At 33.5% G+C, this 27,650-nt stretch overlaps 1 protein-coding gene across 2 annotated transcripts in view; it reads left to right on the top strand.

Annotated features, from left to right (window-relative positions):
* Oatp74D (Organic anion transporting polypeptide 74D) overlaps positions 1-27,650 on the top strand; it is a 153,469-nt gene that overhangs the window by 3,234 nt on the left and 122,585 nt on the right. Inside the window, exon 1 of one of the 2 annotated variants that reach the window (XM_085946936.1) lies at positions 26,164-26,379. The exons of the other annotated variant lie outside the window; for it this stretch is intronic. The gene's annotated coding sequence lies outside the window, so the exon portion shown is untranslated. Of the gene's footprint in view, positions 1-26,163; positions 26,380-27,650 lie in introns of those variants that run through there. 2 annotated transcript variants of the gene reach the window in all.

The raw sequence follows: 27,650 nt of genomic DNA, 5'->3' as shown, positions 1-27,650 counted from the left end.
AATCAGACCTTTTCACAATAATCGTCAGTAGATTTTCGACATAGGTACGTGTTGTCGACGTGACTGCGAACTAATACCGGAATACGCACCTTATATCCTATTTGTACCTATATGCTTTATTCTATTTGTACCTACATACTGTTTGTTTTTATCAATCTTGCCTACCGCGAAATAGAATTTCTAACAAGATTTTTGTACTGCAAAATATAGGTCAAATGATAACAACTGTGCGAGAGCCACAATCACTTATCATTGCGTATGTGTGTGTGTATGTGATTCTCTGTTTGTTTAGTAAAGTGTAATTTCTTTGTTACTACAGTAAATCTACAATTATTTATGAATTAGGCATTAAAGAAGCTGTAGATTGTAGAAGATTAACTTGGCCCAGAGTTACCCCGCACAATAAAAGTCTCGATTAATCGCATTAGGTAGATACATTCATAAAATTACACTTCTGAATACAATTCACTCCACTGACCTGAAACAGAAATATTTATATTATTTGATCAATAATAAAAACGTTTATATCAATCTACCTGAGTACCAAATTGAGACTTTCTTCAGTTCAGAAACTGTAGAATTAACTGCACTAACAACATGATCTTTCTCTGGAGTGAATCTCGTTCATTGAGAGCGGTGCAGTTTAATTCTTTTGATTAAGCCATCTTGATATTTTTCGATCGTTTACATGTCACATTTCTCAATAAACATATTATTTTATATTTCATTCAGTCGCCATGATGGCCAAAGAACTTTGAAGGCATGTCGCCAGCCATGTTTTCATTTTTTAATATAACCCCGAAGATACGGATAAAGTGTCCCCAGCAGTGTTGCCAAGTCAAAATTTAAAATTTCAGTAGATTTTGACAAAAAAATCAGTAGATTTCATAAAATATCAGTAGATTTTGGAAAATGTAGTATATTAGATATAATTTAAGACTAATAAGGATAAAAATAACTAATAATATTAATTTATTGTAAAAAATGATGATATTAATGGGTAAAATGGCGCTCTTGGGTAGAGTTACAATGCTTTCTTCGTCAATTTAGAAGTGTAACACATTAAAAAAGATCGTGCGTAAATCATTTCAAGTTTATTATTAAAATAATCATCAGTAAACTTACAATTATGGAGAAACACAAATATCAGTAGATTTCTTGAATTTCGAAAAAAAATCAAAAATTCAGTATATTGGCAAAAAATATCAGTAGATCTACTGAAATTTCAGTAGACATGGCAACACTGGTTGGTCCCCAGCACCAATTTTTGAAAGCGTCGATTATTCTCCTTTCTTGACCTAAATCTTATGATATCTAATGAACGTAAAAAATATGTAGTTACGCATTAGTGTTTATGATTATGTATTACTAATGGTGACTAAAATACAGTAGGTAATGATAGTTTGGTATGGTATGTACCAACTAGTTTCTGTCTCAATACCAACCTTAAACTATTCTTCACAAACAAAAAGATCCGTGGTCCCCTCTGGACGCAACTACGCAACTACGCAACGCGTGAGTCACCAAGCCTTTCGTCATCAAATAAAGGTTTTTGGTTTAGTAAATCAAAACTAATCGCAGTATCTTATAATAATATGTATTACTTATCATTTCCATGCCAAGCATTGAAATGTTTTCTTTTTCTAGTAAAAGCATAAATTTTTTAAATCTTCATTATGGTATGGTACACGGTTACATGTAAATTGTACGTAAAACATTTCACCGTGGCACAGTTCGCCGTGAGCTTTCTTATCGGAAAGAGATGACCGTATGTATAATATGCGGTCTCCAATTTTATTAGATTCAATATGAACGTTAATTCAATTTTCATAGCTGATTTTGGCAAAATTCAAAAATGATAATACCTAATCTAACCTAACCTGACAAATAATCCAGTATATCGGCTATTTTCAAAAGTAAACGGACAAGAACCGTGTTTTATTTAGACACACCAATTTTATGTCAGTACTATACGACCCAAAGAGGTTGGACGGTCTTTAATATACGGCCATATATTTCCGATACTACATTTCACTGTGATGTATGATACGGCGAACTCCATACGTACAAGTTTCCGGACACGACAATTATATAATCAACGAAAATAATAAATGAAGACGTCATAAATTACTTATATTAACAATGTAGTTACTAGTATGTAATAAATATACTTTAAATTTATTACTGTGGTAATTATAGCATTTGTAAATTCGCGGCAAAAAAGTTTACGGACACAGTGGTACACACGAAAATATATATTCTCTCTATGTAGTGCTAAAGTAGAATATTATTATATTAAGGTGACGCGTCAGTGAAACGCCAAATAATTTTCAACTGTACGCGCGACGAAATTTTGGACTCGCTGCCCAGCGTTGCCATGTCTACTGAAATTTCAGTAGATCTACTGATATTTTTAGCAATATACTGAATCTGCTGATATTTTCTGAAATCTACTGATATTTCTCCATTTCACAAAATTCCCACCAGCCGGGAAAAAAATTAGCCATCTTTGATGAAAACTTGGGAACTTCGAAATTTTTCTCCTAAAAAAACGAGCCGACTATGAAAAATAGGGAACCTGCGGCACGCGGCGAAATATTTTTCCTAAAAAAAACAAGCCGACGATGAAAATCTGGGAACCTGCGGCCCGCGACAAAATATTTTTCCTAAAAAAAACAAGCCGACTGAAAAATTGGGAACCTGCGGCCCGCGGCGAAATTTTTTTCCTAAAACAGAAATCTACAAATCTACTGATATTTTGTCGAATCTACTGAATTTTTTTTACACATTCTACTGAAATTAAAAATTGACTTGGCAACACTGTCGCTGCCATTCAGTGAGAGAATGTTGACCCAGGAACACGTCACTTTGCTGCGTGATGGCGACGGGTCAATTAATTCTAAAATCGTGTAAAGATGACTAAAAACGTTACCCATCTACTTTAAATAGAAAACATGTCAATGAATATATTATTATTGTTACTAATAGAACAATAAACAGAACATAAAATGGACGTATGTTGGATTTATATGACAAATAATATTTCGTTTGACAGGCGTCATTTTCACCCGCCACCCGCAATCCGCGCATCGCCTAGCAACGATCTTTTTAGACCGTGCCTCAACTAATGCATGGCCTTAAGTAAGTACATACATAGGTATATGATTATTTTATTAGGTATAAAAAAATAATCACATATTTTATGTTTCATTGTACCTTACTGCATACTTAAATTAATAAATTATTTCATACACTGTGCCTACACAGAAAACTATCAAGTTGTATAGAAAAATATCCTACAACCATCGGAAAATTATTTGGTTTTGAGCTAATAATGTTCTGGTTATTCAAAATGTCAAATGGATACAGCAGTTAACAGCGAGACACGACTAAAAAATTGAATGTTAGCCTCATTTTTTCTGCAAATGGAGTTACGCTGAGACAATAATTATTATTAATGTAACGGAGAAAGCTGTCGTAAAAAAACACGCAGTTGAAAGTGAAAAAATATTACAGTAAATAAAATGGCCAGACGTGAATGGATATGCAAATCGGCTAATCTATCAATGGACTCTTGATGGCGGCGTGTCTGTATGCTGAAATGAAATCAAAATTAATTTCATTATTATATTGATTATGTACAATAAAATAAAACTATTTGCACGCAACGTGGAACTGACTGCCACAGGCGATAGGAATTTATTCGTTGACGGTAAGACGTCATTTTTGTAATATTGTGTACTGTAGGAAAGGAAGTCATAGAGACTAACTACTAGAGATGGGAAAACTGGTCGATTTTGAAGACGTATACTTACTACCAGTATAAAAAATACTTAGTATAGAAACTTGTTCCAAAATACTTACTAGTATTTGGAATACTATATAGAGCGTTTGGCGTGCGTATGCGACAAAAGGTTCATACTCAACTGAAACTAAAACCAACTTCATATTCAAAACACATTTAAAATTTGTGAGTTGTTTTTCTGTTAGGTTACAATATTCTTGTTAATAAAAATGAATAACAGTGATTAAAAAAAAAATTAAACATGTTTTGAGTGGTTATATAACAAGCCTGTGCGTCATCTCACCACTGTGCTGCGACACAAAATTTATGACCTATTATTCATACATTCGAACGCAATAGACCAGTGGTTCCCAAAGTTGACTGGGCTCCGACCCATCTAACAAAAATTTCCAATCTTGGGACCCATCTCTTAGCTGTCTTAGAGAAAAGAGGGCATAAATATTGGTAATGCTCAGATTCCCTAGTGGCGAGTCGTGGAACTACTTAATGCTGTCTTATTTGCTCTAATTGAAATAAAAAAAATATTTTTTATAAGTGTTACCAATATGAATGAAAGACTTTTGAAATAAGAAACACAACTTAAATAAAAAAAAATATTACTTTATACCTACACCTGCAACGTTTTTTTACAAAGTTATTTCAATGGGAAGGATGTATTTGTTTCTTATTTTTCTTCATTACAGTTTTAGCACCAACTTCAACTTTAGTTGCTTTTAATCGCAGTGAGTTTGATATATCCAATTTATTTCGGTATTTAGTTTTAATGTTAACTATAGCCGAAAATCCGACCTCACATAGATATGAGGTAGTAAAGAGGAGGAGGACTTTCATAGCTTCATCGAACAGGCAAGGATAATTATCAGCAACTGAGAGCCAGAATTTCGTTAACTGTTTACGATTGAAACTATTTTTCAGTGACGTATCTTCTGATAAATCAATGAGTTCTTCACTTGCTTTTGTTGACATACTAGTTGGTAAGTCGTCTTGAAATGGGTTACAAATCCAACGCAACGAATCAAACTTTTTCATCTCTTCCCCAAAATAATTATTAACGAAATGGGAAACAACATTTGTTGAAGATTTCATATTCAACAATTTACGTTGAAAAAAGTCTACTGGCCTGTTTTTATCGTTGGAATGCTTTGTTTCTATATGTGACGCTAAAAAACAAACGTGGTCATCTCCATCACATGTGAAACTGAGTAAATCAACTTTTTTGTTTTTGTGGTTAATTTGAACCCGTGAGTTAATAATTTCTTAATTTATGATTATATTTTATTTAAAGAATACGATTTAAACAATGCTCAATAATCGCGGATCCTTAATAAACAAGATATTTACGATTTTATGTTGGAGATGGCTATGTTTGTTTTGTATCATCTGGATTTGACATAAATACTATTGGAGATAGACAGTTTTGTTTTGTATTCGATCGGTTTGTTTTGTATTCTTACAAACAGGGTTGTGTTAAAATGGGTGCCGGACGAAATCCCGAATGTCAAAATCCCGAATGGCCGAAATCCCAAATGGCCGGAATCCCGAAGGCCGAAATCCCGAAAAATAAAAATATATAAACAGTATTAATTTTCAACCAGCGGTTCCCCAATAGGCGGCGCTTTTTCTCGATTGTATAATTAATCTAGATAATTAAAATAGTAGTATTAAAAACTATTATTAATTATGGAATGAAGCAACAAAATAATTTTCAACCAGCGGTACCCTAATAGGCGGCGCTTTATCTAGAGTGTGTAATTTAACAAGATAATTAAAATAGTTATAATAAAAACTATTAATATTTATGGAATCAAGCAACAAAATAATTTTCAACCAGTGGCACCCCAAAAGGCGGCGCTTTTTCTCGATTGTATAATTTAACTAGATAATGAAAATAGTAGTATTAAAAACTATTGTTAATTATAGAATGAAGCAAAAAATATTTTTTAACCAGTAGTACCCCAATAAGCGGCGCTTTTTCTAGAGTGTGTAATTTAACAAGATAATTAAAATAGTTATATAAAAACTATTATTAATTATGGAATGAAGCAAAAAAATAATTTTCAATCAGCGGTACCCCAATAGGCGGCTCTTTTTCTAGAGTGTGTAATTTAACAAGATAATTAAAATAGTTATATAAAAACTATTATTAATTATGGAATGAAGCAAGAAAATAATTTTCATTCCATAATTAATAATAGTTTTTATATAACTATTTTAATTATCTAGTTAAATTATACAATCGAGAAAAAGCGCCGCCTTTTGGGGTGCCGCTGGTTGAAAATTATTTTCTGGCTTCATTCCATAATTAATAATAGTTTTTATATAACCATTTTAATTATCTTGTTAAATTATGCAATCGAGGAAAAGCGCCGCGTATTGGGGTGCCGCTGGTTGAAAATTATTTTGTTGCTTCATTCCATAATAAATAATAGTTTTTAAATAACTATTTTAATTATCTTGTTAAATTACTTACTCAAGAAAATGCGCCGCCTATTGGGGTACCGCTGGTTGAAAATTATTTTGTTGCATCATTCCATAATTAATAATAGTTTTTTATATAACTATTCTAATTATCTTGTTAAATTACACACTCTAGAAAAAGCGCCGCCTATTGGGGTACCGCTGGTTGAAAATTATTTTGTTGCATCATTCCATAATCAATAATAGTTTTTTATATAACTATTCCAATTATCTTGTTAAATTACACACTCTAGAAAAAGCGCCGCCTATTGGGGTGCCGCTGGTTGAAAACTATTACTGTTTATATTTTTTTATTTTTCGGGATTTCGGCCTTTGGGCTTCCGGCCATTCGGGATTTCGGCTTTCGGGATTTCGGCATTCGGGATTTCGGCCCTTCGGGATTTCGACCGGCACCCGAAAAAAACAACATTATAAATGTATAACTTATTTCATATTTACAACTAACACTTCATAATTTGAAAATTATAATTGGGTTTATGAATTTATTTTGAGTTTTATGATATTAGAATTAAAGGTAACTAAACAAACATAACAATATTTTTGAATAAAAATATATAAAAAAAATAAAGATGACTGAACCAGTTTACACGATATTATGCAGCTTTAAAACTGAACATAAAATATGAACAGCCAAGGCACAGCCCTGAGGTTCTAAAATGCTAACTGTCGTAAAACGTTTGAAAATCAAAATTTACTTACCGTTTTTCAGTCTTCTTTGAACGTTTAATGGTATAATTTGATCTGGTTAACTTTCGTGCATTATCTGGAGACACTATTTCAAACTTTATTTGGATTATTTTCCATTCTTTGACAATTATTTCGCTTAAAAACTTGAAGAGCACATCGTATACACAGAGAAAACTTTTTGCTGATGGGAGTCATCTTGATAAAATGCCACGACATGATTGGCCATTTTGAAAAAGTGCTACGTCGTTATTGGCCAAGACGAATGTGACCACGTTTGATATAAAAAATCAATGGATATGACTAAGTTTGAAAAAAATCACATCTTTTATTTGATTTTTTGAAGCAGAAATTGAGGAGATAGCCATGTCTTAACTAAATAATATTATATAAAACAACACAAGCAATCATACCAACCAAAAATCTCAAAAAAGTCATTGACTGGAGATGGCCACGTTTGTTTTTTAACGTCACATATGACACGTCAACTTACTTGGGCGCATACTTTCGTTCGCTAATAAATCGTAGCAAATCACGCATTGAGGACGCGGATCTATCGTATCATGATTCCAAGTGAATCCTAGTTTTAGATATGCAGGGTCATATTTTCTCACAACTTTCCGTCGCTTGTTTTCATGCGAACTCGTTGAGGGAGTTCGGAAGTCAGACTCCTTGCCACTTTTGTCACATAAAAGATCTTCTATATTTTCATCACTTTGTTCACAATTCAACCACTTTTCCATTGGTTTATAGATTACAATGACGTACGCGTACGCTGTCCAACACAACACAATGCGAAATGAACATCGCAAAAACAATAAGCTGAATGAAATATCAAATTTATCACTTCCTATTTTTTAAAATTCATTTATACAGTGGCGAGGGCCCACTCAATATTCGCTCGCGACCCACTGGTGGGTCGCGACCCATAGTTTGGGAAACCATGCAATAGACTAATAAATTAAAATATACTTACCTATATTCAAGTGGTATCTCGTTCGCGCGTATTAGTGTTGAAAGTCTACCAACTGTGCACTGAGTGCACAGATCAGCGACTCACGATGATATCATCACAAGTTTTTTGGAATAAGTTTATTGGGTCACACAGTTTCATCCGAAACTTGAGTACACAAACTGGTGACAGTATTTCCAACTCACCTCTACTAACTACCCTTACTAAAGTGTTGTATAGTGAGTTTGAAATACCGTTTGCCAATTGTCAGAATTCTCAAGTGGTAGGTATACGTATTGAATAGAGACCCTTACCGCGCTTGGTATCCGTTGATTCGTATGATACATGGACTAATAAACTTATAAGTAGGTATTATCGTGACCTGGTTAGTGTACATGCAGCAATGACTTATTGTCAGTTGTCAATAGATTAGATTAGGTACTAATAGTTGACAGTATTAGTTTGAGGATCCCCAGTATAATGGTGCTTACAGCGATGACTTGTATTTGGTTGTAAGCGGGTGATGAGGGTAGGTACGGCATCGACGATATTGTCACCCCCCGTAGATTATAATTATTGTTGTTTCTCCTCTAGGGTGCGGGATTTGGTTACATTTTACGTTATTGCGCGAGGGGTGAAATTCAGTTAAACCCTACCTCAGCCAAACCACAATAGTTTGGTTTTGCTATGGGCGATCCGACAAAAAGAGTGCACACTTTTCAGTGATACGAGTACCTACTTATTTGTTTTCCTTGAATTCCGAATACATATACAGATGGTGTTGTTTAGTGTTTTAAAATTCATTAAGCCCTCCCTAACTAAACCACAATAAAGAAAAAAACATATTTAGGTAATTAAAAATTTAACGTCATAATGTCATTATATTATGTACCTACTACCTATACGAATATTTTTTGACTATTATGACTTGGTTTATGTTTATGTAGGCTCTAATCGAATTCTAAAACTAATTAACACGATGTTCATTTTGAGTCTAGTTAAATGAAAACATATACTTAAGTATCACTGACAAAATTCAGTGTGCACTTTTTATGTGGGATCTTAACAGCCTACCTCCACCATTTGCCATTGGATTCTGGGGTGCAAATTCGATCCACGGCGAGGTCACAAGACTTTTATGTGATTTTATCAAAGACTAGACATTTTTTATGATTGTTTCATTGCTAATACTACTGTTTCAATTCCTTTACACCAGGTCTGGGCAAACCTTTCGGATGAAGGGCCACATTAGGAATATAAAATGAACGGCGGGCCGCAAGTAAAATACTATTTTTAGACATACACTATTTATTATATCATGAAAAAAGAATTTCAACATAGAAAATAAATGATTCTCTAATAGCCAACAATTTAATGGGATGAATGAAACGTGTTTTGCATTTTTCAACATTTATTTAATTTCAAGTGTTAATTTTGTAGTTTTTTTAAAACTGCTTGTAAATGTTCATCGGTGATGCTTGATCGTAAAGAGTTTTTATTGATATTCATAATTGAAAATGTTTGTTCACATTTATGTAGGTTGATCCAAAAATAACCAACATTGTTCGAGCAGCATCTTTAAGTTGTTTGAATTATGAGTGTTGTAAAATTTGCAGATTTCTTCGCGACGGTGCAATTCTTGTACTTATATTCAAATTTTATTTTTAAAAGGCGTTAAATTGTAGAAAATTGTAGTAAACTTTTTTCAGAAATACAAATAAAGCTTGCGGGCCCCACAGGAATACTTGGCGGGCCGTAGTTTGCCTAGGCCTGCTCTACACTATTGTCATTGGGCCGGGCCTCAAGGCCTGCTGTAGTGCTAAAAAGAAAAAAATATATGTAGGTACGATCTGAATTATATTCTTTAAGGCCTTGTCTACGTGATTCGGTGTTTTTTTTTCTTGTAAATAAGTTAAAATATTCATTCACCTATTATATAAATACAATGTCATTGGTAATTTAAATTTATTTTGACGTATTCTGTTGTTTGTCGTTTTTTTGCAAGTTTAAGCCTATGGTAATAAAATCCTTTCGTTGTGTAAATTTGTCAGACTTTTTATTCATGCAAAAGCTTACAAAACAACCGATCCATAATGCATTGGGAGAATCTAGGTAGAATACAAATTGATTTCGAAATAAATTAGCATGGAATCTCAATATCTTAAGTTTAAAATTATAAGCATTGCGAAAACAATTTTCGACAACGTGTAAGTTCAATTATTATTATTTTATAAATTATTTTTTTAATCAACGAATATTTCATAAGATTTGAGAATGTAACATTCTTTATTGAACGTACATACTTTGGAAACACCTCAGAAACAATCTTGCAAAAGATATGACGCAAAACAGAACTTGAACATGTATCCATCGGATTTCGGCCAATGTGCATTACACATGTGTCCTACTCACGGGTTCCACAAAATAAAAAGAACTTTTTATATACCACGTTTTTAAATTTTCTGTTGAATCATATAAACTTGACAATTATATGTATTAATAATTTAGGACAAATAAGGCAATTGTCAACAAATATTTTTTTTGCTATTTTGCAACAATCAAACAAATATAGAATACTGAAATGTCATTTTGATTTCCATAGTAACGCACGTATATATTAATAATTTAGTTGTTAGGACCACCCCCTTAGCAACCAATAATAGTGGATTGGATTACGGATTTCTTCCGAAATAACTTTTCATATAAAACAGAATTAACTGAAAATGAATTCAATTCTACTTAAAGATGGCTAAACGTATTAAAATAATGCTTGGCATCGTGTTTTGATATATTCTAAAAGTTTCAAATGTCTAGCTAGTCGGGAAGTTAGTTAAAAATCGATTGCAAGATTTGTACTGGATAAACAACCACCGCAAACAAGAATATGAGCTAAGAAAAACGTGGTAAAATAGTAAGTACCTAACGTCAAAGAAAGTGTAATGAATGCGAATTGACAAATTTAATAAACTTGGCAAAGCGAGATAAAGAAATTGACAATCTACATGTATTTTTTATCATTTCTTGCAAGTGATGTGCACATATTTGATATACCTACGTTCAGCACTCGAAATATAACAGTTTATGAACCGGCGTGTTCGATAATTTTCCGAAAATATTAGTGTACGAGTTTTTTGTTACTATCTAATTAGGGAGGTACCTTAGACGGGAAAATGCAATAGCAGTCTCTAGATATCTGATACGCAATTTTATTTAATGATTTTGGCAAGGATCGTTTTTCAGCGCCGCTGGCGAAAAAAACTATTTTTACGGCTGTCAAAAATGGTAGGTATTATTAATTTTTCTTACTTTATCGGCCACATATAATGGCAATATATGGATTGTCTACCCCAGCGAGACATCGCTGATTTGTACTTATGCATAGTGTATTATTTCCAAGCGTTTAATTAGTTAAATTAGTTACAGCATACGATATCCACAGAAATTGAACATGTCGAAAGGCGAATTCTGGAATACTAAAGCTAAATCTTATGGAATGGAATGGTATACAACTTTTATTAATCAGAATTTATGTTATCTTAACATTGTATAAAAACTTTGTAACAAACAACATCATAATATTATTGTTTGTAAAATAGGTGTGTACCTACGATATGTCAATACTGACCTTTATTAATAAAACGTAAATTAATGTAGTGATTTTCATAATAATTTCCAAACCGGAGCACTATTTTTGTTTTTTTCCACGAGACAGCGGTAGTCACGAGGATTTCACGAACCGGAGCTGCGCTCCGGTGTGTGCAGTCCATTTCGAGCGCTGCCTACATTACTGTAGGAATCACAATCTATACCAAGTTAGGTGAAAGGTGAATATCGAAATATAGAAATATGGAAACTAAAATAAAAACCAGAAAACGATATTATGTTAAATGACATCTTAATGATTCATCTAAAATAATATGTAACTATCTACATTTTGTATCTGGCTTTGGCGGATACTCCATTAAGCGAGTATGTAAAGTTGACGCGAATTGATTTGTTATTACATCATTAAGTAAAAAAATTATGTGAGAAACTAGTGACCCGTTTAAATACTTAAATTCAGTCTGTAATCGTAACTAATAGTATTGTATGAACGTAGGTATTCATTTTATTCTGAAATTTTAGAGTTAAGCCGAATATGTTAGAACAAATTGTCGCGCATTGCTTACCTGTGCTATATAATACAGTTGCATTATAATATTATTTCATCGGATGTATCGTCGCGTGGTCTCGTGGAATGTTACTTTGATTAAAGCGACACATTTATACGACGTAGACTGTCAAAAATACATTTAATTTCCAGGTGTGGATTTTCGTTTAGTTTCAAACAAACGTGCGTTTGTGTAACGGTAAAATTAATAATTTATTTTCGAGGCGCTATGTATGTTGGTCTGGAATTAATGGATATTTGTTGTCAATCGTACAGTATTAAATTTCGGGGCATAAACCCATCATCAAAATGTCAAAAGATCAGACAAACCCTTTTTGTATAGCTCTACGTTACGTTTTTCTGCCGTCTCAGTAAAATTATCATAGTACCTACATACATACCTTACTATTATCATGATGCCATATTTTTTTGGTCCCGACTTAAGTTACTTGCCTGACGTTAAATAATCGATTCATTTGAAATTCATTGATTTTAAAGTATTATTCGAGCTATCTCCGTATAAATGTTTTTAGAGTGCCCTAGTTCGACATATAGCTTTGACATCACAGGAATAAAATTACCATTAACTTGATACACGATTTTATTTTTTAAACTATCGGTGTGTAAATGATATGACGTATTTTTTACACACCATCGTTAGCTTACCTAACCATTGTAATAAATTATTTGTAATAAAAAATACCTACCACATAATATACTTACTTCACTTTGTAAGATTATATTCGTTGATTGTATATACCTACTTAAATATAAAATCATACAATAAATCATCCACAGCCCTAGGTTTTTACTCTTAAATTTTGCTGGGGGGTACAATAAAATTAATAAATATTTCATAATGTCAGAGAATAACTAAATATTAAATCAAAGTAAAACTAGAAATTTAATGTACCTAATGAATAAAATGTACTATGATTGCTTTGAAACATGTATTATCGTAAATTAAACCAAATATTTTTTGTACTTTCCCTGAATTATCAAATAAATGTCCAGAGTTTTCTAAAAGCAATGTCAATCGAAATATGAAAAAATTCTGACTTAATTTCGAAGAAATGAAAGCAATACCTAATCTTATGTAGGTACGTGTAAATCTATTTTGTTTTTTTGATTCGCTGGAATTAAATAGTGTATATGTTACACCGAATGTGCGAAATTGACTATTACATGAAATGGGCAAAATTTTGGCTAATTCATGTAATAGTCAAACCTGTTGCCTTATTCATGAATTAGGTAAATTTTCTGCTGAGTACATGAATTCGCCAGGGTATGGAATTCTTGAACTGTCAACATGACAGAAGAAAAAGTATATTTAATACGGATGGTTTTATTAGTTATAATTGGACATAATATAATATTATTATTATTAGGTTAGGTTAGGTTTTGTAATTCTGAATTAAATTATTCAACTGAATGTCCATTTTGAGGTTAGCTATCAAGTGTCAACAAACATTCAATCGACCATTGCACGTTTGATACCCAAGCACGAATCAAATCGCAAAAATACTTTTCAATAAAATTCTTCCGTTACCATATTATAGTTCTAGATTTTTTTTGCGCATAGTAAATGGATATGAACGTCATTGTAGTTATTGATTGGTATATTTTTATATTATAATCAATGACATTTGACACATTTGTTTAGTTTGATTAGTTGCAAAAAACACCACCGGAGCGCGATCATCTATTTTGACCATAGATGATAATATATGTACATTTTGACCAATGCATGAGCATTTGATACATTTAGTTTAGTTGCAAAAAATACCACCGTAGCGCTACTATCTAATTTGTCCAATACATGAACTAGGCAGAAAAATTACTGCCGAATTCACGCACTATTTAGATATTTTGTCTAATTCATGAATAAGGCAACGGGCTTGCATTTTTCATGATTTAGGCAAAATTTTGCCCATTTCATGTAATATTCAATTTCGCACATTCGGCCTAACATATACATTTTTTCTTATTGCAATTTGCCCGGACTATTGGTCGTGACGTTCGGAGCCAATGTTCATCTGCGTAGATTTCATTTGTTTCAGTGACTCTTAGCCCAGTCGCACATTGGAAATGGTCTCGACTGGGATAATAGCATTGATATGATAATAGTCATAAATCAAAACTGAGCGCAATATGCAACTTTCTTATGTGTATAATCTCATCGCATTTCAGAGTGTATAATATATTAATTATTTTGTAATGTGTAACGATGTTCGAGCGGCTTGCGCACCGGCTTATAATGTCGTGGGTCCCTGGTTCGAATCTTGGTTCTGGCAAAATAAAAATATTGTTTTTCAATTTGTGTTTGGAGTCAGAGTATGGACCTAATAGAAAAACGTTTAGCAAGTGGCTAACGTCAATTATTATTTCTAGTAAAAACAAAAATCTGTTAATACAAACCTCCACTCTGTGGAAGCCCATATTATCTTATTAGGATCGAACATGGCCAAAAAAATTGTACAAAATAGTTTGTATTATTGACCACACTGTGGGATGTTTTTCATATTTCATGGATATATTAATTGGCAGATAACGGACAACGATTACTTGATATTATATGCTCCAGCTTGAGAAAAAATGAAGAAGAAAATAATCATATTATCTTGTTCCATTTTTCATGCATTTAAATGTGAATAATTAATAATAATAAACATAGTAAATTAATTATAATAATAATAATATATTACTAAAGAACTTACTATACTCAATGTTATGCGTGGACTCGTAAAAACAAACAAAAGAACATTCATCCCAGCAAGAAAATAACGATAAGAAACTGAAATTAATTTGGATTTAGTTGAGGAAAGAAAATTTATATCATGCATTCTTAGATACTTTGCACCTGTGTTGGTGGGGTATTACAGACCATTAATTTCGTGTTTAGTGGACAACCTTAATAACATTGTAACCAAAGTTAATTAAATATGTTTGTACCATGCTGTGCATTTATGTAATTAAATTGCCTGGTTATCGCATTATTTGTCTTTGACGCCTTTTCCTATTGTAATTACGTAATAATACAATTATTCCATATCAGGGTCGTTGTCCTACATTTAAGTCAAATAGAAAATAAATATTATTATTTATTACAGCCGATGAGTACTAGATAACGTATTCTCATTAGGTCCTATCTAGATGCAGTATGTATTTTATTTACGGCATGTAATTTAATATGCAAATGTTTACATAGCCCATAATAATAGTTGAATTATTGAAACCTGTTATAATGAATAAATAAATTATTGCAAATCCTCAGGTGAAAAATTCAAGCTAGAACCGAGCCTGTGAAAACGTCATAGAATTCTCGTTAATAAATGTAAATATTATTAAATGTGATTAGATGTAAATTGTACGTAAAACATTTCACCGTAGCACAGTTCGCCGTGAGCTTTCTTATCGGAAATAGATGGACGTTTATTAGGTATACGGTCTCCAATTTTATTAGATTCAATATGAACATTAATTCCATTTTCATAGCTGATTTTGGGAACATATATTCAAGAATGAAATCCTAACCTAACCTAACAAATAATCTAGTATATTAGCTATTTTCAAAATTTGTTTACTGCTGGCTTCCTGTAAACCGACAAGAACCGTGTTTTATTTAGACGTGAATTTTATGTCAGTACTATACGACCGAAAGAGGTTAGGCGGTCTTTAATATACGGCCATACATCCTATACAACATTTCACGGTGAAGTGTGATACGGCGAACTGCATACGTACAAGTTTTCGGACACGATTAAATGTATCTTCTCTTCTTGGTCGTGCACTCATGGCTGAGGATCGTGACCACATTTAAACTTCGCCACCCTTTGAGCGACCAAGACTTTCCATCCTTCTCGATCTTCCGCTTCTCTCAGGGCAGAATGGATGGTGCCCCCAGTCAGCTCTTTCACTTGGTCGCTCCATCGCGCAGACGCTCTTCCTCTGCTTCGCTTTCCCTGGAGACTACCCAAAACTACCAGTCTCTCCAGGTTGTCCGGTCCGCGCCTGACAATATGTCGAAAAAACTGCAGAATTCTTCTCAGACATATCGTCGAGAGCCATTCCTTTATCTTCAGTCCCTGGATGATTGACTGGTTCGTCCTGTGCTCCGTCCAAGAAATGCGAAGCATTCGGCGCCAACACCATATCTCAAAGGCATCAATTGCCTTCCGTTCTCTTGCCTTCAGGGTCCACGACTCGACTCCGTATAGGAATATCGAGAACACTAATGTTTGCACAAGCATCATTTTTGTGGCAAATGTATCTTACTCATAGTAAAAAAAACTGCCTTCTCTATATACCTAGGCATAACTGCCAGTTACAGTATTGTCAGACATTTTCTTCTTCATTGATTTAGTAAGAATTTAATGGTGAGTAAAAAAAATGATTCGATATAAATCTATTAAAAGTAGCTACATCATGGCCCCCCAAGTAATGGGCTGGCAGGGCTCTAGCCTGGGGGCCTGGGCTTCGAGGGATCCGGCGTGGCAGGTCGACCAGTTAAGTGAGATAAACACACACCACAATTCTGATTTAATTGTAAAAAAGTCGTCTGCGGCGTTATGTGGTTGATATGTGAATCTATAATTGTGCCCTTTTTCAACAGCCAGTTTCTAAACATTTTTCTGAGAAAATTTAGCAATTCATACCTTATATTTTCTTTTATTAGATACATTGGCGTTTACTTGATAGAAGTTCATAATGTTGGTTCTAAGACTTTTGTTTGTTACTTCACATTAATTGAGTTTTTTTGTTTAGGAAATCAGTTAATCGTAGTGTCATTCTGAAGATGGGTTCATAGACCGAAACAGCTGTCTACATAAATAACTCAATTGTTGTTCAATTGGCCACAAACTTTGTTTTAAAATCATTATTTTTTCTTATGTTATCTGGCATAACTTTGTGAATGACAATAAATTGGCAACACTGGTACTGTGTTCCAGTGTTGACTTGTCACTCCAGTTAATAATATTATCTCCTGAATGCCCCACAGAAAGTTATTTCGAAGCTCCCGGAGATTGGAAAAATATCCGTAGTCAAATTAATGTAATAAACCATTTCATGCTTACACACTAATTAATAAGGTTTTATACGCATCACGGAAAAAGATGATTATTGTTTTTTGTATAGATTTTAATCGTTAATCTATTTGGGAAGTAGCTTTCCCTTTTATTTTAAGTGAATACGTTGGACGTCGTTCGGCTCAGCTGTCTGTGGTGGGTTTTTCGCGGTCGCATTCTTGGCCATCAATACAATCACGCTGCCATTATTGGCAGGGACGCACGCCGTGTTGGTCCTTATTGGCAATTCAATTAAAATAATTTTAGGTTTCTCATCTCCACCAGTCATGTACGTACAGCCCTGGATATGCAAGGGTGCCTTCCAATTCAATCAGTATTTCGAAAGATTTTCGAACCTACCATGCAAGTTGTTACTGGGTATGGTGGGTTCACAATCCTGTAATATATGGGTCAGAGACTTGGACGCCGAGATCCAAGGGTTCTCATGCAAGTGTGGATGTAAAATTATTCTAAAGATTTTCTGCCTCATCTGTGAGGATAACACCAGATTGCGTCGGCACAACCATATTATACTCTTTATGGTGAGCCAGGCATTGTCGCGACCTTAACTTTTGGACAATGAGGTCTGTAAATTACATAGAAAGACTGATGGTTAAACAGCGTGGAGGAGTTTGATTTAGGAGTGAAAGGTTGACCGGGACTATATTGACATGTAAGTAGTTGTAGGTAAAGGTTTGGCTGCTAAACTCTTTCAGCTTGACCGGATAGTAGATGAATCAGATTGCAAATGCAGTAATACTTCACAGAAGTTTGGTCACATCCTCTGGGAATATTATGCAAAGAATGAAGGACAAAATAATTAGGTCGGTTCAACGGTTTGATATACTGACTAACTACGTGTATCTACTATTTTTTGTATTGTGCAATATTGTGCAAAAATGCAGAATTATACGAAAGAAATGAAAGAAAACGCGCTTGTTCATTACCATCGTCATAACCATAGAACAGATTAATGAGATAAAACTGCAAAAACCAGTCTCCATGGACCGAGGCTTTGAAGCCAGTTTCGTTTTACGACTTAATGACGGTCAGGCCATAAAACGCAAGAGATACAAAGTCCACCTCAATGTTGTAAAATATTATCAATATTGAATGCGCGTTTCGTTTACGTCACAATGTTTAATGCATATTATGATGCAGATGTAAATATTGAAAATAATATATTTTTAAGTTTATCTCATATTTATCCACACTTCTAAAACTTCTTACACCATCTAATCACCCACTTCCCATTATTTTTGTAATCCCTGGTCATAACGATGTCGTATTTACGATTGGTTTAGCGTTGCTTTACATTGAATTTCTTAATATTCATTTCACTTCTTCTGCGATCATATTTGTATCTACCGATTTAATGAACATTTTTTTTAGGTATTTTAGAAACATTTACCTTTCTGATTTCTTTAATTATTTATTGTTATTTGGATTTTTATTTATATTATTTCATTGCTGATTTTTAAACAATGTCTGAAGATTTATTATTGATGTATAGTACACTCTCAGTAATCCGCCGCTCGATTATCCGACAACTACTATAATCCGCCGTTATTTTTACTAGTTAAAAGTACAAAATCAAGCTCTATAATTCGCCAGTAGTCCGCCGCGTACAAGTAAGTATACAACGCAGATGAGACGGGTTTATTTTGGAAACTTCTCCTTCGTAAAAAGTACGTTCATCGCGAAGAAAGTAATGTACCAGGGAGGAAAGTGCCCAAGGACCGCATCACAATTATGCCATGCTCCAATGCAATCGGGACATGCAAAATGAAGCTTTTGGTCATAGAAAAAGCCAGGAATCCTAAGCCATTCAAGAATATCTGCCTCACTGAACAACTGGTTGTGTCAAGTGATTTACTGTTTAATATTTAGTTAATAAACTTAGTTTATAAATATGTATAATTCAGTAAATACTTGATTTTGATTAGGTATAAATAAAACCGTCATTTGCTAGTACAAATTTCTCAAAAAAAAATGCAACCATGCCGTGATTATGATTATCCGCCGTTCTCACTAATTGGACACTTGTCTGGTTTTTGGGGTGGCGGATTACTGAGAGAGTACTGTACCTGCAACTTGCCATTTGTTGATTTGCCATAGATGGCCGCTTGGAAAAGCGCACCCTGCTCAGAAATAGGCTGCCTCGTCTAGCTCTAGAGTGCGAGTGGCGCCCGCGGCCTGCCTTTCTCGCCTTTTCAACGCGAACTCGTTTATACGAAAGTGAAAACCGCCTCTATGACGTTTCAGTTTAAAAAAATATGTATATATTCAAAAGTCATAATAAAATCAAGTAACGGCCCGAAGGAATGCTTTCAATTTTATTATCGAAACTATATCCTCCCACTGGTTCATCCCTGAGTAAACAAAAATATTTTAGAACGTTTGGTTATTTTATTTTGTTAATAGTATTTATAACAGTATTAGAGGACTACTGGAGTTGTAGATAGTGTCTTTATGCAATTTGTAAAGCAAGATATCATTGCGATTGCATTGGTCAGACCGTGATGTTATACCTAGGTATACATATACATCCATTCTTATGGTAACATGCCAAATGGTCTGAGTCAATACTTTATATCAGAGGTTCTTAACAAATGGGCCGTACCTAACCTAATTTTAGAAAATAAGAAAACATTGAGATAAGTAATAACTATTGTCCGAAAACAAGATCTCGTCGTTAACCGGAAGTTGCTGTAGTCGCATATGGAAGACTACTCAGTGACGTACCTGTCATGGCGGCAACGCGGGTTTAAATAATGCATCAGCTCTCTTTTTAGATGCCACTCCTTTTTTTCTTCGCAATAAACCAACAGTTTACTAATAATTATTTTAATATCACGTGCTGCGGATGCCAGAAGAGAACTTTAACCTGGCTTGCCTGTTCTTCAAGCCGACCGGATTCCGGCGACCTGGAAGGCCGCTAAATACAATCTACAGAGTGTATACGGCGGAGCTACGGGATGCTGGTTTGACCTGGAACGAAGCAAGAAGACTGGCGAGCGACAGGGATTCTTGGAGGGCGGATATGGCTAAAGAAGAAGAAGTTACGTAAAAGATAGAAAAAATAAAATTACAGCCTCTTCTATACTACGTACGAATTTCTGACGTTTAATAAATGTCAAACGGAGAGTTGCTAGCGCCTCTACCGTCAAAGCGTGTGTACTTCAATTGCACACTCGTTCGACAATAAATAGCATTCGATTCAGAAGAGCTAAAAAAGCTCTCACTTTGATTATGGACGGATTATTTTTTCTAGGGTTCGGAGACAAAAAATTATTACCCTAAATATGGGTCGTGACTCGTGACTCAAAAAAGTTTCAGAAACTTTAATTTATACCTGTTATGCTATTATAGTTTACGTCGTAAATGTATGCAACTAGAGCTGCAATAATATAATCGCCGGTTATATTGTAAAATGAAATATATGATTATGATAGTATAGGCTTTTCAGATATAGGTATGGTATATATATACCTACTTTCTGCTATAGATGAAAGTGGCGTCGTCAGTTCTGCAAAAAGTGATAAAATGTGGCGTGTTTAATGAAAATTCAATAATTGATCATTTTTTTTAAATAACTAACATGGTTTTAATGTATTACAAGGTTTCTACTTATAACTACCGGTGAAACACTTATTTATTTTAAAATAATATATTATTTTCAATAGTTACGTCGGAATCATAATATGCATTTAAGTTTGTCACGTAAACAAAAGCGCGCAGCCAATATTGGTAATATTTGTGGATATTCCGGAGGTTTTGTTTTTCTTGCGTTAAATGGCCTACGTCATTAAGTCATAAATCAAAATATTCAAAGTCATAATATAACTTCCTCTTCTTCGACCATAACCCGCCCCTTAGTTGGAGCATATGGACACCACACTGTGCCTCCATGAATTCCTGTTGCTCGCGAGTCTTCTTGCATTATCCAGGTCATGCCATCATTCCGTATTGGTAATAGTGGAAATTAAGTTAGAACATTACGTTAAATATAATTTAATGGCAATGTTTAAATCTCGTGGCGAAAATGTAGTTTATATGCAAAAGTCTTCAACCATTAACTGGTTTAATCTTTCAATATGTAGATACATCTTAAAAAATACACGGACGTTTTATCGCTGTTAAACAGATGTAATATGTGATTATATCTAGAAAATCAAACCATAACAAAATTCAAATTTATTAATTAGGTACCAATTCATTATTTTTCGAATATCGTTGATCGAATGTTGAATGTCCGAACCGGTTTTGCTAGCGACTTAATTTACTATCCGGGCAATTTATAAAATAAACAACTTACTTACCTAATCAATTAATATCCATAACTATTCGAGGTGTAATAAGTTATTTCGCATTTGTAACGTAGCGTTTAGTGCACGTAATGAATACCATTAGTCCAAATAAAATGCTTTTCAAAACACGGTTCTAATCCCACGTACGTTTGCTGAATTTACGATCGCTTTTGACTTATTCGTATCACAGTTCTGCTAGCCAAAGCTCAGTAGCACCCGGTTTTTTTTGAAATTTAATAAATAAGGCATTCTGACATACTTTGACATTGTTTTTTAGACAAGACTTATCGTTGTTTACGCGTATATTAATTGCATTTAATTCTCTATAACCTACCTCTAAACATTAGTTGGTAGTGCTATATCACCATTCGAGATTAATCTGTAAGTATTGTTAGAAATTATTGGGATGAAAGCGTATAGTTTATCGCAGCATTTCTTAACCTTTTCTCCCTATCGTTAACTTTGTGTTGTTTTTTTCTTTTAATTCGATGTGACGATTTTGTCAAAATGGCATTTTTATGCTATTGACTGAATGTTTATTTTATACGAATTATAATCGTCGGTGACTTTCGTATTGATTAATATTTATATAACCGCGATTCTTATCTTTTAATGAATTGATTGATGTAAAACGTGAGAAAATTGAATATCTTATTTAAGTATATGATAATAATATAAAGTAGGTACTATATTTTTATCTTATCACATTAGTAAATAGTACCTACACAATACACATACCTTTCAATGTTAACTTAATAACTTAGGTATACTTGGTGTTTCTTTTTTATCTACTGTTCGTGAACATTATTTTTGTTGAGTTTCCTCTACCAGCGGGTGTGATTTTTTTAAGCAATGTCATGTAGAATATGGCTACAATAAATGTACAGAGATGAAGTTATTTTTGTTGATTCTACCATTATAATGGAGTTCTACCACGTAAACGCCAGTTTAATTGATTAATTTATTAATATATTGTATGCCCCATTACTATTTTGGAGAGTTATTAATTATTAAATGGGAGAAATCAATTCGCTGTAGGTATCTGCCAAAAATAGTTTGACTTAAATTTAAAAAAAATGGCGTTCTCATTCAGCAATAGTTGATCAAAATCAACGAACACTGCAATAGCTAATAAACAAGTGTGTTTTTAGTATAGTGCTGCATTTAAGTAGGTACCTAGTTTCGTGTTTTTTTTTATCTTGTCACCTTCAAAAATGATCGTCGCGAAAATGTCAATTCTCTTGTTACCATGCGATTGTTAACCTCAAATAATGCCGTATTCAGAATTCAGACCGAGATCGTAGAAAGTGTCCCAAATTGTGAAATGTCTAGACTTCAACAATACGTACGCCTAGGACCCGAAAATCGTAAATTTAAAGCGTTAGAAACAATTTGCAGTTTCGATCACTGTTTGCATTTTGAGTAGGTGGGCTTAGTATATTTAGCATCATCGGCTTGGGTTAATCCACTGCCGGATGAAGGCCTTTCTTCGTTGAATCCTCACGGCCTTGTGCGTTGTGTTGCTACTTAATATACCGTGGATCCAATTTTGTCCTTCTTGATAATCATTAGATGCCTACATTTATCTAGGAATTGTTTTTTCACCGAGCTTTGTTCTTGACGATTTCTTCTCTCAAATCTAAAATCTGTTACCTATAGATTTAACTGAAAAATGCCATTGTTTGTTTAAAACCAAATACATATACTTTTGGCTAAAAATAGCATTGTTTGTAAAAAAAACAAATAAATATAATACGACGAGAAATAACAAATGTATGGCATGGAATCAGAAAATGTTTTTTTAAAACGAGTAATTGAAACCCCGGGTTTTCGAAGGGACTGACAATAAACGTAAATGAAGGGAAAACGTAAATTGGGGTATTGATTTTTATATACATACTTAAATATTTTTTTATTATTAAAAATCATAGAAATTGGTTTAGTTTAGGTTTAGAGCAGGGGGGGGGGGCAAACTGCGGCCCTCCATCATTAATTGTACTTCTGATTACGAATAACTTTTTTATAATTTTTTAAAAAATATTGACAATGGATTAAAAGTTGACGAATTTGTTGTTTCGTAAATGTATTATCTCAATACGTCTTCCTTGCGTCTCGTCTCACACTATGTAACCACTATTTTCTACTTTGAACACCGATTTCAATAGATACCGATAGTGTGCCGACAGAGCTACAACTTGAGATTATTGATCTGCGGTGTGACACTGATTTAAGAGAATTGCATCGTCGTGAAGAAATCTCCAAATTTTACAATGCCCTTAATTCAGACAAATTCGACCAACTTAAAGATTATGCAAAAAAATGTTCATTATTTTTGGATCAACCTATATATGTGAACAAACATTTTCGATCATGAACCTCAATAAAAAATCTTTACGATCAAATATCTCCGATGCCCGTTCACAAGCAGTTTTGAGAATATCAAGTACAAAATTAACACCTGAATTAAAAAAAAAATGTTCAAAAATGTAATAACAGTTTCATTCTTCTCATTATTTTTTTGTCATGTTTATTTTTCGTGTCAATAAATAGTGTATATCTAAAAATGGTATTTTACTTGCGGCCCGCCGCTAATTTTGAATTCTTGAATTTGGCCCTCCATCCAAAAAGTTTGCCCCCCCCTGGTTTAGAGCATAATATGTCAACGTGTTCGTTCACATTTTCCGGAATATTCCTATTAAGAAATGTTGTTTTAAAACGAATACACTGATAAAAAATTTAAATAAAGGGAAAACGTAAATTAGGATGGGTATTTATTTTTTAAAATATTTTATTTAAAAAACAGAAATTGGTTATGAGCATCTTAATAATGTTCTTCTTGTGTTCTCTGTTCATTTGTGTTCTTTCACATTTCCGAGAATATTCGTTTTATTTTGAACCAACAAAGTTGTTTTGCTTATATATTATTTGAACGGAGTTGTAAACAAAAAAAATATATACAATAGTGCTGTGTAACGTTGGATTTAAAATTTTAATAACTACGTAATTTAAATTTAATTTGAAATATTTTGGTCTTAAATTGCAAAAATAAAATAGAAAGTGGTAAGTATATTAAAATAAAACGGGACAGTAGAAACTACACGCAAATCGCGGGAAAACATGAATTCCGGGCACGGGGTTCCACTAATAGAACAGTAATATTGATTTCATACAAAAGATAACGATACGTATGCGACGTTTTATTTTATTTAATGAAAAAGATTTTTTTAACCCTTATTAGATTTCAGTTGAAAATATCTTAACTATGAAATTGGTAATTCAATTTCAATTTAATTATATTCATTTTTTTTTTAACACATTGTAGACATGTTATAGGTTTAAGACGTTCACAGCATGCCATGAAACATTATTAAAAAGAAGAAAAAAAAGTAATACAAGCGATACAAAATAATGAAAATATAAAAAGAGAACATAATAATATAAACATACAAAAGCAGTGAAAATACGATTATACATCTAAGTTCAAAGAAGTACACCGAGTTTGCTAAGGAGTTAAGAATTTATTAAAAAAGCGTTCACCTAAACTCAACTCACGCAAGTGGAATATATCAACACCCGAAACATTTTGGTTGAACATAGTTATCGTTAATAAAAAAGCTGAAAGAAGTATGAACTGAAAACATAATTGTGTTATTTCTTTTATTACAATGGCCTTCCACATATTCACAAAGGATTACTTATTACGAAAATTAATTATAATAATAAACCACAGTTATATTACGTACCTAATAATTGACATAAAATACGCAGACAACCAAAGCCAGTAAAAAGTTAGTAATATTAGAGCTTTCGGACGAAGCTTAGAAGAGCTTCTCAGACGTCTAGCGCTTTCGGGGGTGAGTTTTCCCAACGTGCACATGTCGCCGAGACTGGCTTGGGGCGGCAAAGGCTGCCGAGGGGCCTCCTCGGAGGGGCTCACTTACTTTACTCTCGCCGAAGAGAGGGGAAAGAGGCAAGGGGCACCGTTCCGGCTAGACCTGAGTCAGTCAGTGTTGCCAACCGTACTATATTTATAGTATTTGTGTTATAAATTTGGTCCGCGTACTATTCACGATATAATACGACAAAAGTACTCTATAGCGGCATTTATGTACTATAATTTCGTGTGGAATAGTAAAATTTGAAATATGCGCTGTGAATTTTTTTTTATTGAATTGGTCACTTGAATTTGTCGATTTTGATCCTGGTAAAAAATAAATAAGAATCACTCACTCACGAATTAACATAGTTACAACCGAAGATGCTTTTGCCGAAATACTATAGTTATTTGTTTGACTATAATTTGGTGATAAAAATATTATAGGAACACTGCTATATTGTTGTCAGTCGAATTATAATATTTTTATACTTCCTATAGTTTTGGTCCGCGTACAATGTCCGATAAAGAACGTAAGTAATATTGAATATCGGATTTTTTTCTCCAAATATTTAATTTCTACCATAAAAAGTTCTTTTTCTCTCGGTATTTCCGTACTACAATTTGGTACGAATTATTATAATTGCGTAACAAAGAAAAATTTGGTGAGCCAAGAAAAAAAGTTGTTTGAAAGAGGTGCGACTTTCATTTGAAACGGAATTTCTAAAATCCTCCATATTTTTTTTATTTATGTACATTTTCAACGCGTACTATAATTTTTGCCGAAATACTATATTTCAGCGACAAAAAGATGGCAACACTGCTGTCACTGCTGGACTTGGGCAATTCGGCAGTAGGTTGCCGGCAGTTGTGTGGTGTGTTCGTATATCTTTCTCTCGCGTTCTCAGCCGGCGACCGCCGTCGACTCGATCAAATCGTAATCGATAAACACATCATAATTTTCGTTTCATACCAGAGTGACAGTTTCTGTATCGTGTTGTTTACTGATTTAGTAGAGATTTGACAATCGGCTGTGCTTCGACCATCGGCAGCTACTCCGGTAGATACTCATTATTCTAATATTATTTTTTTACTCCGTAAATACATTCACAACAATGATGACGTCAAAAAGCTTCAATATATCTACCCAATACGGTGTCTTCTACATACTCATTCGTATTGTATTAATATGTTAAATTTATTGACTATCTATCCCCACAAAATTTGACTTCATTAAATAATGATAATCAAAAATATGTAGTAAATTGAATGTCAAACCTGTTAACAGCGTCACAATCTGCTGTCTCGTTGTGTCCAAAAGAATTAGGTACTTACTTGTTATTATTCTGTACTACTTGTTGACATTTTTTCAATAGTGTTTATACTGTATATATATTTTTAACCCCAATGCTGCATACTTAGGTCGGTCAATAATTGCATAATACGACGATGTCTAGTAACTTACAAAATAGTTTTATCAGGATCACAGGTGAAAAAGAACAACAAAAAAAAGTACTGAAGAATTAAATGACAGTATAAAATATAAATACTACATTTGTATGATTATCAAGAATATTCTATCATTCTGATTACTTTCTGAAGAAGCAGTCCAGTTGTTTTGTTATAAGAACTTGTAATGCCCAAATCGGTCTGCTCATCTAGAGGAGGCCCCCAAAATATTTTTGCAATGCATGTTGTTAAACATATTGATTTCGACTTGTTGAATTATTTATTATAATTTGTCACTGATAAAAATCAACAATGTGTAATTTGTGTTGGCTTTATTTTGTTGTATTTGAATGAATGATTTTACAATCGGAATAATTGCTGCCTATATATTATTGATTTATGGTTAATTGGTGGTTCCTTGCGCTCAGAATTCGTACTTGTGTATGTAGTGTCTTTATTATGCATGATTGTGTGTATTGTTAACGTTTAACAAATACACGCTCGTTTATTTACCAAAACCGGTGTCAGTTCAGTATGTTTTAAAATCACGAACTCATAGGTAGGTAGTCCGTGCTGGTTTTGTGAGGGTGTTTGAAAAAAAAATGTTGCTTCTAGTTTCGTGAACAGACGACGGTAATGTAAACGGCGATACTTTGATTACAATTGAAAGTGTTTCGCTTTCGTTTATGTTGTGTTGTTGTGTGTTTGTATTAATATTCGTTTGTGGTTATTTTAGTGAGCCTGCGATGCGATGCGCGCTGCCGGCGTATTCGCCGACTCGTATGTTTGCGGGGGGTGGCGGGGGGCGGTCACGCCGACACCGGGAAAATAAAAATACGACATCGCGTAAAGAAAGTGGAGTAAATACAACATGAATGTGTT

The sequence above is a fragment of the Rhyacophila brunnea genome, unplaced genomic scaffold (assembly GCF_057557595.1).
Source record: "Rhyacophila brunnea isolate RB1 unplaced genomic scaffold, BYU_Rbru_1.0 scaffold_2, whole genome shotgun sequence".
Classification (NCBI taxonomy): Eukaryota; Metazoa; Arthropoda; class Insecta; order Trichoptera; family Rhyacophilidae; genus Rhyacophila; species Rhyacophila brunnea.
This window is presented reverse-complemented; position numbering and strand designations above follow the sequence as displayed.